Below are 14343 nucleotides of genomic sequence, written 5' to 3' on the forward strand. Positions count from 1 at the left end.
ACCTCCACATCTCTTCCAAGTGGAATTCATATTGTCTTTTTATTCCACTGCGACCTCCACCACTCTTCTAAGGGGCATTGATATTGTCTTTTTAATCCACTGCGACCTCCACCACTCTTCAAAGGGGCATTAAAACAGTTTTGTTAAGCTACTGTGACCTCCACGTCTCTTCCAAGGGGCATTAAAACTGTCTGGTTAAACCACTCTGAACTCCACAGCTCTTCCAAGAGGCATTGATATTGTCTTTTTATTCGACTGTAACCTCCACCACTCTTCCAAGGGGCATTAAAACCGTCTTTTTAAGCTACTGTGACCTCCACGTCTCTTCCAAGGGGCATTAAAACCGTCAATTTAAACCACTCTGAACTCCACAGCTCTTCCAAGAGGCATTGATATTGTCTTTTTATTCCACTGTAACCTCCACCACTCTTCCAAGTTGCATTGATTTTGTCTTTTTAATCCACTGCGACCTCCATCACTCTTCCAAGAAGCATTAAAACCGTCTTGTTCAGCAACTGTGACCTCCACGTCTATTCCACGGTGCCTTAAAACCTTCTGGTTAAACCACTGTGAACTCCACAGCTCTTCCAAGGGGCATTGATATTGTCTTTTTATTCCACTGTAACCTCCACCACTCTTCCAAGTGGCATTGATAATTTCTTTTTATTTTAATGCGACCTCCACCACTCTTCCAAGGGGCATTAATATTGTCTTTTTATTCCACTGCAACCTCCACAACTCTTCCAAGGGTCATTGATATTATCTTTTTATTCCACTGTAACCTCCACATCTCTTCCAAGGGGCATTGATATTGTCTTTTTATTTTACTGCAACCTCCACCACTCTTCCAAGGGGCATTAATATTGCCTTTTTATTCCACTGTAACCTCCACCATTCTTCCAAGGGACATTAATATTGTCTTTTTATTCCCCTGTAACCTCCACCACTCTTCCAAGGGACATTGATATTGTCTTTTTATTCCACTGTAACCTCCACCACTCTTCCAAGTGGCATTGATATTGTCTTTTTATTTTAATGCGACCTCCACCACTCTTCCAAGGGGCATTAATATTGTCTTTTTATTCCACTGCAACCTCCACAACTCTTCCAAGGGGCATTGATATTGTCTGTTTATTTTAATGCGACCTCCACCACTCTTCCAAGGGGCATTAATATTGTCTTTTTATTCCACTGCAACCTCCACAACTCTTCCAAGGGGCATTGATATTGTCTGTTTATTTTACTGCAACCTCCACCACTCTTCCAAGGGGCATTAATATTGTCTTTTTATTCCTCTGCAACCTCCACCACTCTTCCAAGGGTCATTGATATTGTCTTTTTATTTTACTGCAACCTCCACCACTCTTCCAAGTGGCATTAATATTGTCTTTTTATTCCTCTGCAACCTCCACCACTCTTCCAAGGGTCATTGATATTGTCTTTTTAATCCACTGCGACCTCCATCACTCTTCCAAGAAGCATTGAAACCATCTTGTTAAGCTACTGTGACCTCCACGTCTATTCCACAGTGCATTAAAACTTTCTGGTTAAACCACTGTGATCTCCACATCTCTTCCAAGGGGCATTGATATTGTCTTTTTATTACACTCTAACCTCCACCACTCTTCCAAGGGTCATTGATATTGTCTTTTTATTTTACTGCGACCTCCACCACTCTTCCAAGGGGCATTAATATTGTCTTTTTATTCCACTGTGACCTCCACGTCTCTTCCAAGGGTCATTGATATTGTCTTTTTATTTAATTGGTACCTCCACCACTCTTCCAAGGGGCATTGATATTGTCTTTTTATTCCACTGCAACCTCCACCATTCTTCCAAGGGACTTTGATATTGTCTTTTTATTCCACTGTAACCTCCACCACTCTTCCAAGGGGCATTGATATTGTCTTTTTATTCCACTGTAACCTCCACCACTCTTCCAAGGGGCATTGATATTGTCTTTTTAATCCACGGCGACCTCTACCACTCCTCCAAGGTGCTTTAAAACAGTCTTGATAAGCTTCTGTGACCTCCACGTCTCTTCCAAGGGGCATTAAAAACCGCATGTTTAAACCACTCTGAACTCAACAGCTCTTCCAAGAGGCATTGATATTGTCTTTTTATTCAACTGTAACCTCCACCACTATTCCAAGGGGCATTGATATTGTCTTTTTTTCCACTGAGACCTCCACCACTCTTCCAAGGGGATTTGATAGTCTTTTTATTCCACTGCGATCTCCACCACACTTCCAAGGGGCATTAAAACCGTCTTGATAAGCTACTGTGACCTCCACTTCCCTTCCACGGGGCATTGATATTGTCTTTTTATTCCACTGCGACCTCCACCACACTTCCAAGGGGCATTGATATTGTATTTTGAATCCACTGCGACCTCCACCCTCTTCCAAGGGACATTGATATTGTCTTTTTATTCCACTGCAACCTTCACCCCTCTACCAAGGAACATTGATATTGTCTTTTTTTTCCAGTGTAACCTCCACCACTCTTCTAAGGGTCATTGATATTTTCTTTTTATTCCACTGCGACCTCCACCACTCTTCCAAGTGGCATCGATAATGTCTTTTTAATCCACTGCGAACTTCACCACTCTTCCAAGGGGCATTAAAACTGTCTTGTTAAGCTACTGTGACCTCCACGTCTCTTATAAGAGGCATTAAAAACGTCAATTTAAACCACTCTGAACTCCACAGCTCTGGGAAGAGGCATTGATATTGTCTTTTTATTCCACTGTAACCTCCACCACTCTTCCAAGGGCCATTGATTTTGTCTTTTTAATCCATTGCGACCTTCATCTCTCTTCCAAGAAGCATTAAAACCATCTTGTTTAGCTACCTATTCCATGGTTCCTTAAAACCTTCTGGTTAAACCACTGTGAACTCCACAGCTCTTCCAAGGGGCATTGATATTGTCTTTTTATTCCACTGTAACCTCCATCACTCTTCCAAGGGGCATTGATATTGTCTTTTTATTTTACTGCGACCTCCACCACTCTTCCAAGGGGCATTAATATTGTCTTTTTATTCCACTGCGACCTCCACCACTCTTCCAAGTGTCATTGATATTGTCTTTTTATTCCACTCTAACTTCCACCACTCTTCCAAGGGGCATTGATATTGTCTTTTTATTCCACTGCGACCTCCACCTCTCTTCCAAGGGGCATTAAAACCATCTTGTTATGCTACTGTGACCTCCAAGTCTATTCCACGAGGCATTGATATTGTCTTTTTATTCCACTGCGACCTCCACATCTCTTCCAAGTGGAATTCATATTGTCTTTTTATTCCACTGCGACCTCCACCACTCTTCTAAGGGGCATTGATATTTTCTTTTTAATCCACTGCGACCTCCACCACTCTACTAAGGGGCATTAAAACAGTTTTGATAAGCTACTGTGACCTCCACGTCTCTTCCAAGGGGCATTAAAACTGTCTGGTTAAACCACTCTGAACTCCACAGCTCTTCCAAGAGGCATTGATATTGCCTTTTTATTCGACTGTAACCTCTACCACTCTTCCAAGGGGCATTAAAACCGTCTTGTTAAGCTACTGTGACCTCCACGTCTCTTCCAAGGGGCATTAAAACCGTCAATTTAAACCACTCTGAACTCCACAGGTCTTCCAAGAGGCATTGATATTGTCTTTTTATTCCACTGTAACCTCCACCACTCTTCCAAGTTGCATTGATTTTGTCTTTTTAATCCACTGCGACCTCCATCACTCTTCCAAGAAGCATTAAAACCGTCTTGTTCAGTTACTGTGACCTCCACGTCTATTCCACGGTGCCTTAAAACCTTCTGGTTAAACCACTGTGAACTCCACAGCTCTTCCAAGGGGCATTGATATTGTCTTTTTATTCCACTGTAACCTCCACCACTCTTCCAAGGGGCATTGATATTGTCTTTTTATTCCACTGCGACCTCCACCTCTCTTCCATGTGGCATTAAAACCATCTTGTTAAGCTACTGTGACCTCCAAGTCTCTTCCACGAGGCATTGATATTGTCTTTTTATTCAACTGCGACCTCCACATCTCTTCCAAGGGGAATTGATTTTGTCTTTTTATTCCACTGCGACCTCCACCACTCTTCTAAGGGGCATTGATATTGTCTTTTTAATCCACTGCGACCTCCACCACTCTTCCAAGGGGCATTAAAAATGTCTTGATAAGCTACTGTGACCTCCACGTCCCTTCCACGGGGCATTGATATTGTCTTTTTATTCCATTGCGACGTCCACCACACTTCCAAGGAGCATTAAAACCGTCTTGTTAAGCTACTGTAAATATGAAGTATGGAAAATGAATAGCATTACTGCTGTAAATAAATGAGAAATCTTAGCGCATAAATTTTCCAATTCATGTGTACCTGACAGCCGCGGTAAGGCGTTTCTCGATGTCAGGACCTACCAATGTGAATACCTCTCTAAGAGACCTCCGTCTGCTTATGTGTGGGAAAGACAGATCCTGATGCATTTAAAACCACCTGCGGCATGGGGGTGGGGGTGGAGTGCTCAGTCAACGCCAAATCTAGTAACAAAGAAAATGACGGCACTTCCACTACAAAAAATAGGTGTGAACAGGTGCTTACTAAGAGCAGCTACCTCAATATATAATGAACAAATAAAGTAGCTCACTGTAACACTGAGTATATAGATATGAAATATGAAATATGAATAGCTTAACTGCTGTAGAAAAGAGAAATAAATGAAAAAATTTTTTGAAAATTTTTTTTTAGCGCATGTAAATATGAAGTATGGAAAATGAATAGCATTACTGCTGTAAATAAATGAGAAATCTTAGCGCATAAATTGGCCAATTCATTTGTTTCTATTTTCTACAGCAGTTATGCTATTCATATTTCATATTTCATATCTATATACTCAGTGTTACAGTGTGCTACTTTATTTCTTCATTATATATGGAGGTAGCTGCTCTTAGTAAGCACCTGTTCACATCTATTTTTTGTAGTGGAAGTGCCGTCATTTTCTTTGTTGTTAAGCTACTGTAACCTCCAAGTCTCTACCAAGGGGCATTAAAACCGTCTGGTTAAACGGCTCTGAACTCCACAGCTCTTCCAAGGGGCATTGACAATGTCTTTTTATTCCACTGCTACCTCCACCACTCTTCCAAGGGGCATTAAAACAGCCTTGTTGAGCTACTGTGACCTCCTCGTCTCTTCCAAGGGGCATTAAAACCATCTGGTTAAACAATCTGAACTCCACAGCTATAGGCATTGATATTGTCTTTTTATTCGACTGTAACATCCACCACTCTTCCAAGCGGCATTGATATTGTCTTTTTATTCCACTGCGACCTCCACCACTCTTCCAAGGGGCATTGATATTGTCTTTTTAATCAACTGCGACCTCCACCTCTCTTCCAAGGGGCATTAAAACAGACTTGTGAAGCTACTTTGACCTCCACGTCCCTTCCACTGGGCATTGATATTGTCTTTTTATTCCACTGCGACCTCCAATACTCTTCCAAGGGGCATTGAAATTGTCATTTTAATCCACTGCGACCTCCACCACTCTTCAAAGGGGCATTGATATTGTATTTTTAATCCACTGTGACCTCCACGTCTCTTTCAAGGGGCATTAAAACCGTCAATTTAAACCACTATGAACTCCACAGCTCTTCCAAGGAGCACTGGTATAGTCTTTTTATTCCACTCTAACCTCCACCACTCTTCCAAGGGGCATTGACATTGTCTATTTATTCCACTGCGACCTCCACCACTCTTCCAAGGGGCATTAAGACAATCTTGTTAAGCTACAGTGACCTCCACAACTCTTCCAAGGGGCATTGATATTGTCTTTTTATTTCATTGTAACCTCCACCACTCTTCCAAGGGGCATTGATTTAATACTTTTTATTCCACTGCGACCTCTACTACTCTTCCAATGAGCATTGATATTGTCTTTTTAATCCACTGCAACTTCCAACACTCTTCCAAGGGGCATTAAAGAAGTCTTGTTAAGCTGCTGTCACGTCCATCTCTATTCCACGGGCATTGATATTGTCTTTTCATTCCACTGTAACCTTCACCACTCTTCCAAGTGGCATTGACATTGTCTTTTCATTCCACTGCAAATTCCACCTCTCTTCCAAGGGGCATTGATATTGTCTTTTTAATCTACTGCGACCTCCACCACTCTTCCAAGGGGCATTAAAACAGTCTTGTTAAGCTACTGTGACCTCCACGTCTCTTCCAGGGGGCATTAAAACCGTCTGGTTAAACCACTCTGAACTCCACAGCTCTTCCAAGGGGCATTGATATTGTCTTTTTATTCCACTGTAACCTCCACCACTCTTCCAAGGGGCATTGATTTTGTCTTTTTATTCCACTGTGACCTCCACGTCTCTTCCAAGGGGCATTAAATCCGTCAATTTAAAACACTCTGAACTCCACAGCTCTTCCAAGAGGCACTGATATTGTCTTTCTATTCCACTGTAACCTCCACCACTCTTCCAAGTTGCATTGATTTTGTCTTTTTAATCCACTGCGACCTCCATCACTCTTCCAAGAAGCATTAAAACCGCCTTCTTTAGCTACTGTTACGTCCACGTCTATTCCACGGTGCCTTAAAACCTTCTGGTTAAACCACTGTGAAATCCACAGCTCTTCCAAGGGGCATTGATATTGTCTTTTTATTCCACTGTAAGCTCCACCACTCTTCCAAGGGGCATTGATATTGTTTTTTATTTTACTGCGACCTCCACAACTCTTCCAAGGGGCATTAATATTGTCTTTTTATTCCACTGCGACCTCCACCACTCTTCCAAGGGGCATTAATATTGTCTTTTTATTCCACTGCGACCTGCACATCTCTTCCAAGGGGAATTGATATTGTCTTTTTATTCCACTGCGACCTCCACCACTCTTCTAAGGGGCTTTGATATTGTCTTTTTAATCCACTGCAACCTCCACCACTCTTCCAAGGGGCATTAAAACAGTCTTGATAAGCTACTGTGACCTCCCGGTCCCTTCCACGTGGCATTGATATTGTCTTTTTACTCCATTGCGACCTTCATCACTCTTCCAAGGGTCATTAAAACCGTCTTGTTAAGCTACTGTGACGTCCAAGTCTCTTCCAAGGGGCATTAAAACCGTCTGGTTAAAACGCTCTGAGCTCCACAGCTCTTCCAAGGGGCATTGACAATGTCTTTTTATTCCATTGTAACCTTCTGCACTCTTCCAAGTGCATTGATATTGTCTTTTTATTCCTCTGCGACATCCAAGACTCTTCCAAGGGGCATTATAACCGTCTTGTTAAGCTACTGTGACCTCCAACTTTCTTCCAAGAGGCATTAAAACCGTCTGGTTAAAACGCTCTGAGCTCCACAGCTCTTCCAAGGGGCATTGATTTTGTCTGTTTATTCCACTGCCACCTCCACCACTCTTCCAAGGGACATTAAAACAGTCTTGTTAATCTACTGTGACCTCCACGTCTCTTCCAAAGGGCATTAAAATCGTAAATTTAAACCACTCTCAACTCCACAGCTCTTGCAAGGGGCTTTGATATGGTTTTTTAATCCACTGTAACCTCCAGCACTCTTCCAAAGGGCATTGATATTGTCTTTTTATTCCACTGCGACTTTCACTTCTCTTACAAGGGACATTAAAACCGTCTTGTTAAGCTACTGTGACATCAACGTCTCTTTCACGTGGCATTGATATTGTCTTTTTATTCCACTGTAAACTCCACCACTCTTCCAAGGGGCATTGATATTGTCTTTTTATTCCACTGCCACCTCCACCACTCTTCCAAGGGGCATTGATATTGTCTTTTTAATCCACTGCGACCTCCATCACTTTTCCAAGGAGCATTAAAAACATCTTTTTAAGCTACTGTGACCTCCATGTCACTTCCAATGGGCATTAAAACCGTGTGGTTTAACTACTCTGAACTCCACTGCTCTTCCAAGGGGCATTGATATTGTCTTTTTAATCCACTGTTACCTCCACCACTCTTCAAAGGGGCATTGATATTGTTTTTTTATTCCACTGCGACCTCCACCACTCTTCCAAGGGTCATTGATATTGTCTTTTTATTCCACTGCGACCTCCACCACTCTTCCAAGGGTCATTAAAACCATCTTGTTAAGCTACTGTGACCTCCAAGTCTCTTACACGAGGCATTGAAATTGTCTTTTTATTCCACTGCGACCTCCACATATCTTCCAAGGAGAATTGATATTGTCTTTTTATTCCACTGCGACCTCCACCACTCTTCTAAGGGGCTTTGATATTGTCTTTTTAATCCACTGCAACCTCCACCACTCTTCCAAGGGGCATTAAAACAGTCTTGATAAGCTACTGTGACCTCCACGTCCCTTCCACGTGGCATTGATATTGTCTTTTTACTCCATTGCGACCTCCATCACTCTTCCAAGGGTCATTAAAACCGTCTTGTTAAGCTACTGTGACGTCCAAGTCTCTTCCAAGGGGCATTAAAACCGTCTGGTTAAAATGCTCTGAGCTCCACAGCTCTTCCAAGGGGCATTGACAATGTCTTTTTATTCCATTGTAACCTTCTGCACTCTTCCAAGTGCATTGATATTGTCTTTTTATTCCTCTGCAACGTCCAAGACTCTTCCAAGGGGCATTATAACCGTCTTGTTAAGCTACTGTGACCTCCAAGTTTCTTCCAAGAGGCATTAAAACCGTCTGGTTAAAACGCTCTGAGCTCCACAGCTCTTCCAAGGGGCATTGATTTTGTCTTTTTATTCCACTGCCACCTCCACCACTCTTCCAAGGGACATTAAAACAGTCTTGTTAATCTACTGTGACCTCCACGTCTCTTCCAAGGGGCATTAAAATCGTAAATTTAAACCACTCTCAACTCCACAGCTCTTGCAAGGGGCTTTGATATTGTTTTTTAATCCACTGTAACCTCCAGCACTCTTCCAAAGGACATTGATATTGTCTTTTTATTCCACTGCGACTTTCACTTCTCTTACAAGGGACATTAAAACCGTCTTGTTAAGCTACTGTGACATCAACGTCTCTTTCACGTGGCATTGATATTGTCTTTTTATTCCACTGTAAACTCCACCACTCTTCCAAGGGGCATTGATATTGTCTTTTTATTCCACTGCCACCTCCACCACTCTTCCAAGGGGCATTGATATTGTCTTTTTAATCCACTGTGACCTCCATCACTTTTCCAAGGAGCATTAAAAACATCTTTTTAAGCTACTGTGACCTCCATGTCACTTCCAATGGGCATTAAAACCGTGTGGTTTAACTACTCTGAACTCCACTGCTCTTCCAAGGGGCATTGATATTGTCTTTTTAATCCACTGTTACCTCCACCACTCTTCAAAGGGGCATTGATATTGTTTTTTTATTCCACTGCGACCTCCACTACTCTTCCAAGGGTCATTGATATTGTCTTTTTATTCCTCTGCGACCTCCACCACTCTTCCAAGTGGCATTGATATTGTCTTTTAATTCCACTACGACTTCTAACACTTTCCCAAGGTGCATTAAAATCTTCTTGTTTAGCTACTGTAACGTCGATGTCTATTCCACGGGGCATTGATATTGTCTTTTTATTCCACTGCATCCTCCACCACTCTTCCAAGGGGTATTGATATTGTCTTTTTGTTCCTTTGCGACTTCCACCTCTCTTCTAAAGGGCCTTGATATTGTCTTTTAACCCACTGCGACCTCCACCACTCTTCCAAGAGGCATTAAAACAGACTTGTTAAGCTACTGTGACCTCCAAGTCTCTTCCACGAGGCATTGATATTGTCTTTTTATTCCACTGCGACCTCCACATCTCTTACAAGTTGAATTGATATTGTCTTTTTATTCCACTGCGACCTCCATCACTCTTCTAATGGGCATTGATATTGTCTTTTTAATCCAATGTCACCTCCACGTCTCTTCCAAGGGGCATTAAAACCGTCGGGTTAAACTACTCTGCACTCCACAGCTCTACCAAGAGGCATTGATATTGTCTTTTTATTCGACTGTAACCTTCACCACTCTTCCAAGGTTCATTAAAACATTCTTGTTAAGCTACTGTGACCTCCACGTCTCTTCTAAGGGGCATTAAAACCTTCAATTTAAACCACTCTGAACTCCACAGCTCTTGAAAGAGGCATTGATATTGTCTTTTTATTCCACTGTAACCTCCACCACTCTTCCAAGGGGCATTGATTTTGTCTTTTTAATCCACTGCGACCTCCATCACTCATCCAAGAAGCATTAAAACCATCTTGTTTAGCTACTGTGACCTCCACGTCTATTCCACGGTACCTTAAAACCTTCTGGTTAAACCGTTGTGAACTCCACAGCTCTTCCAAGGGGCATTGATATTGTCTTTTTATTCCACTGTAACCTCCCCCACTCTTCCAAGGGGCATTGATATTTTCTTTTTATTTTACTGCGACCTCCACCACTCTTCCAAGGGGCAATAATATTGTCTTTTTATTCCACTGCGCCCTCCACCACTCTTCCAAGGGTCATTGATATTGTCTTTTTATTCCACTGTAACCTCCACCACTCTTCCAAGGGGCATTGATATTGTCTTTTTATTCTACTGCGACCTCCACTTCTCTTCCAAGGGGCATTAAAGACATCTTGTTAAGCTACTGTGACCTCCAAGTCTCTTCCACGAGGCATTGATATTGTCTTTTTATTCCACTGCGAACTCCACATCTCTACCAACGGGAATTGATATTGTCTTTTTATTCCACTGCGACCTCCACCATTCTTCCAAGGGGCATTAAATTTATCTTGTTAAGCTACAGTGACCTCCCCATCTCTTCCACTGGGCATTGATATTGTCTTTAAATTCCACTGTAACCTCCACCACTCTACCAAGGGGCATTGATATTGTGTTTTTATTCCACTGCGACCTCCACCACTCTTCCAAAGGGCATTGATATTGTCTTTTTAATCCACTGTGACCACCACCACTCTTCCAAAGGGCATTAAAACCATTTTGTTAAGCTACTGTGACCTCTACGTCTCTTCCACGGGGCATTGATATTGTCTTTTTATTCCACTGCGACCTCCACTACTCTTCCAAGTGGCATTGATATTTTCTTTTTTTCCACTGCGACCTCCACCACTCTTCCAAGGGGCATTTAGATTGTCTTCTTAATCAACTGCGACCTCCACCACTCTTAAAAGTGGCATTAAAACCGTGTTGTTAACCTACATTGACATCCACGTCAATTCCAGGGGGCATTGATATTGTCTTTTTTTTCCACTGCGACCTCCACCACTCTTCCTCGGGGCTTTGAAATTGTCTTTTTAATCCACTGCAACCTCCACCACTCTTCCATGTGGCATTAAAACCGTCTTGTTAAGCTACTGTGACCTCCACATCTCTTTCACGGGGCATTGATATTGTCTTTTTATTCCACTGTAACCTCCACTACTCTTCCAAGGGGCATTGATATTGTCTTTTTTTTCAACTGGGACCTTCACCACTCTTCCAAGTGGCATTGATATTGTCTTTTTAATCCACTGCGACCTCCACCACTCTTCCAAGGGGCATTAAAACCATATTTTTAAGATACTGTGACCTCCACGTCTCTTCCAAGATGCATTAAAACCGTCAATTTAAACCACTCTGAAATCCACAGCTCTTGCAAGAGGCATTGATATTGTCTTTTTATTCCACTGTAAACTACAGCACTCTTTCAAGGGGCATTGATATTGTCTTTTTATTCAACTACGACTTCCACCACTCTCCCAAGGTGCATTAAAAACTTCTTGTTTAGCTACTGTAACGTCTATGTCTATTCCTCGGGGCATTGATATTGTCTTTTTATTCCACTGTATCCTCCACCACTCTTCCAAGAGGCATTGAAACAGTCTTGTTAAGCTACTGTGACCTCCAAGTCTCTTCCACGAGGCATTGATATTGTCTTTTTATTCCACTGCGACCTCCACATCTCTTCCAAGTGGAATTGATATTGTCTTTTTATTCCATTGCGACCTCCACCACTCTTCTAAGGGGCATTGATATTGTCTTTTTAATCCACTGTGACCTCCACGTCTCTTCCAAGGGGCATTAAAACCGTCAGGTTAAACTACTCTGCACTACACAGCTCTTCCAAGAGGCAATGATATTGTCTTTTTATTCGACTGTAACCTCCACCACTCTTCCAAGGTTCATTAAAACATTCTTGTTAAGCTACTGTGACCTCCATGTCTCTTCCAAGGGGCATTAAAACCGTCAATTTAAACCACTCTGAACTCCTCAGCTCTTGAAAGAGGCATTGATATTGTCTTTTTATTCCACTGTAACCTCCACCACTCGTCCAAGGGGCATTGATTTTGTCTTTTTAATCCACTGCGACCTCCATCACTCTTCCAAGAAGCATTAAAACCATCTTGTTGAGCTACTGTGACCTCCATGTCTATTCCACGGTGCCTTAAAACCTTCTGGTTAAACCACTGTGAACTCCACAGCTCTTCCAAGGGGCATTGATATTGTCTTTTTATTCCCCTGTAACCTCCACCACTCTTCCAAGGGGCACTGATATTGTCTTTTTATTCCACTGCGACCTCCAACACTCTTCCAATTGGCATTGATATTCTCTTTTTAATCCACTGTGATCTCCACCACTCTTCCAAGGGGCATTAAAACAGTCTTGTTAACCTACATTGACATCCACGTCAATTCCACGGGGCATTGATATTGTCTTTTTTTTCCACTGCGACCTCCACCACTCTTCCTCAGGGCTTTGAAATTGTCTTTTTAATCCACTGCAACCTCCACCACTCTTCCATGTGGCATTAAAACTGTCTTGTTAAGCTGCTGTGACCTCCACGTCTCTTCCAAGGGGCATTAAAACCGTATGGTTAAACCAATCTGAACTCCACAGATATTTCAAGGGGCATTGATATTGTCTTTTTATTCCACTGTGACCTCCACCACTCTTCCAAGGGGCATTTAAACCGTCTTGTTAAGCTCCTGTGACCTCCATGTCTCTTCCACAGGGCATTGATATTGTCTTTTTATTCCACTGGAACCTCCAACACTCTTCCAAGGTGCATTGATATTGTCTTTTTATTCCACTTCGACCTGCACCATTCTTCCAAGGGGCATTAAATTTGTCTTGTTAAGCTACAATGACCTCCACATCTCTTCCACTGGGCATTGATATTGTTTTTAAATTCCACTGTAACCTCCACCACTCTACCAAGGGGCAATGATATTGCATTTTTATTCCACTGCGACCTCCACCACTCTTCCAAAGTGCATTGATATTGTCTTTTTAATCCACTTCGACCTTCACCACTCTTGCAAAGGGCATTAAAACCATCTTGTTAAGCTACTTTGACCTCCACGTCTCTACCACGGGGCATTAATATTGTCTTTTTATTCCACTGCGACCTCCACTACTCTTCCAAGGGGCATTGATATTGTCTTTTTTTCCACTGCGACCTCCACCACTCTTCCAAGGGGCATTTTTATTGTCTTCTTAATCAACTGCGACCTCCACCACTCTTAAAAGTGGCATTAAAACCGTCTTGTTAACCTACTTTGACGTCCACGTCAATTCCACGGGTCATTGTTATTGTCTTTTTATTCCACTGCGATCTCCACCACTCTACCAAGGGGCATTGATATTGTCTTTTTATTCCACTGTAACCTTCACCACTCTTCCAAGGGGCATTGATTTTGTCTTTTTATTCCACTGAGACCTACACCACTCTTCCAAGGGGCATTGATATTGTCTTTTTAATTAACTGTGACCTCCAACTCTCTTCCAAGGGGCATTAAAACCGTCTGGTTAAACAACTCTGAACTCCACAGCTCTTCCAAGGGGCAATGATATTGTCTTTTTTTTCCACTGTAACCTCCACCACTCTTCCAAGGAGTATTGATTTTGTCTTTTTATTCCACTGCGATCTTAACAACTCTTCCAATGGGCATTGATATTGTCTTTTTAATCCACTGTGACCTCCACGTATCTTCCAAGGGGCATTAAAACAGTCAATTTAAACCACTCTAAACTACACAGCTCTTGCAAGAGGCATTGATATTGTCTTTTTATTCCACTGTAGCCTCCAACACTCTTCCAAGGGGTATTAAAACAGTATTGATAAGCTACTGTGACCTCTACGTCTCTTCCAAGGGGCATTAAAACCGTTAGGTTAAACTACTCTGCACTCCACAGCTCTTCCAAGAGGCATTGATGTTGTCTTTTTATTCGACTGTAACCTCCACCACTCTTCCAAGGGGCATTGATTTTGTCTTTTTAATCCACTGCGACCTCCATCACTCTTCCAAGAAGCATTAAAACCGTCTTGTTTAGCTACTGTGACCTCCACGTCTATTCCACAGTGCCT

The sequence above is a fragment of the Phyllobates terribilis genome, unplaced genomic scaffold (assembly GCF_046119375.1).
Source record: "Phyllobates terribilis strain yellow unplaced genomic scaffold, ASM4611937v1 Scaffold_44__1_contigs__length_10104851, whole genome shotgun sequence".
NCBI lineage: Eukaryota > Metazoa > Chordata > Amphibia > Anura > Dendrobatidae > Phyllobates > Phyllobates terribilis.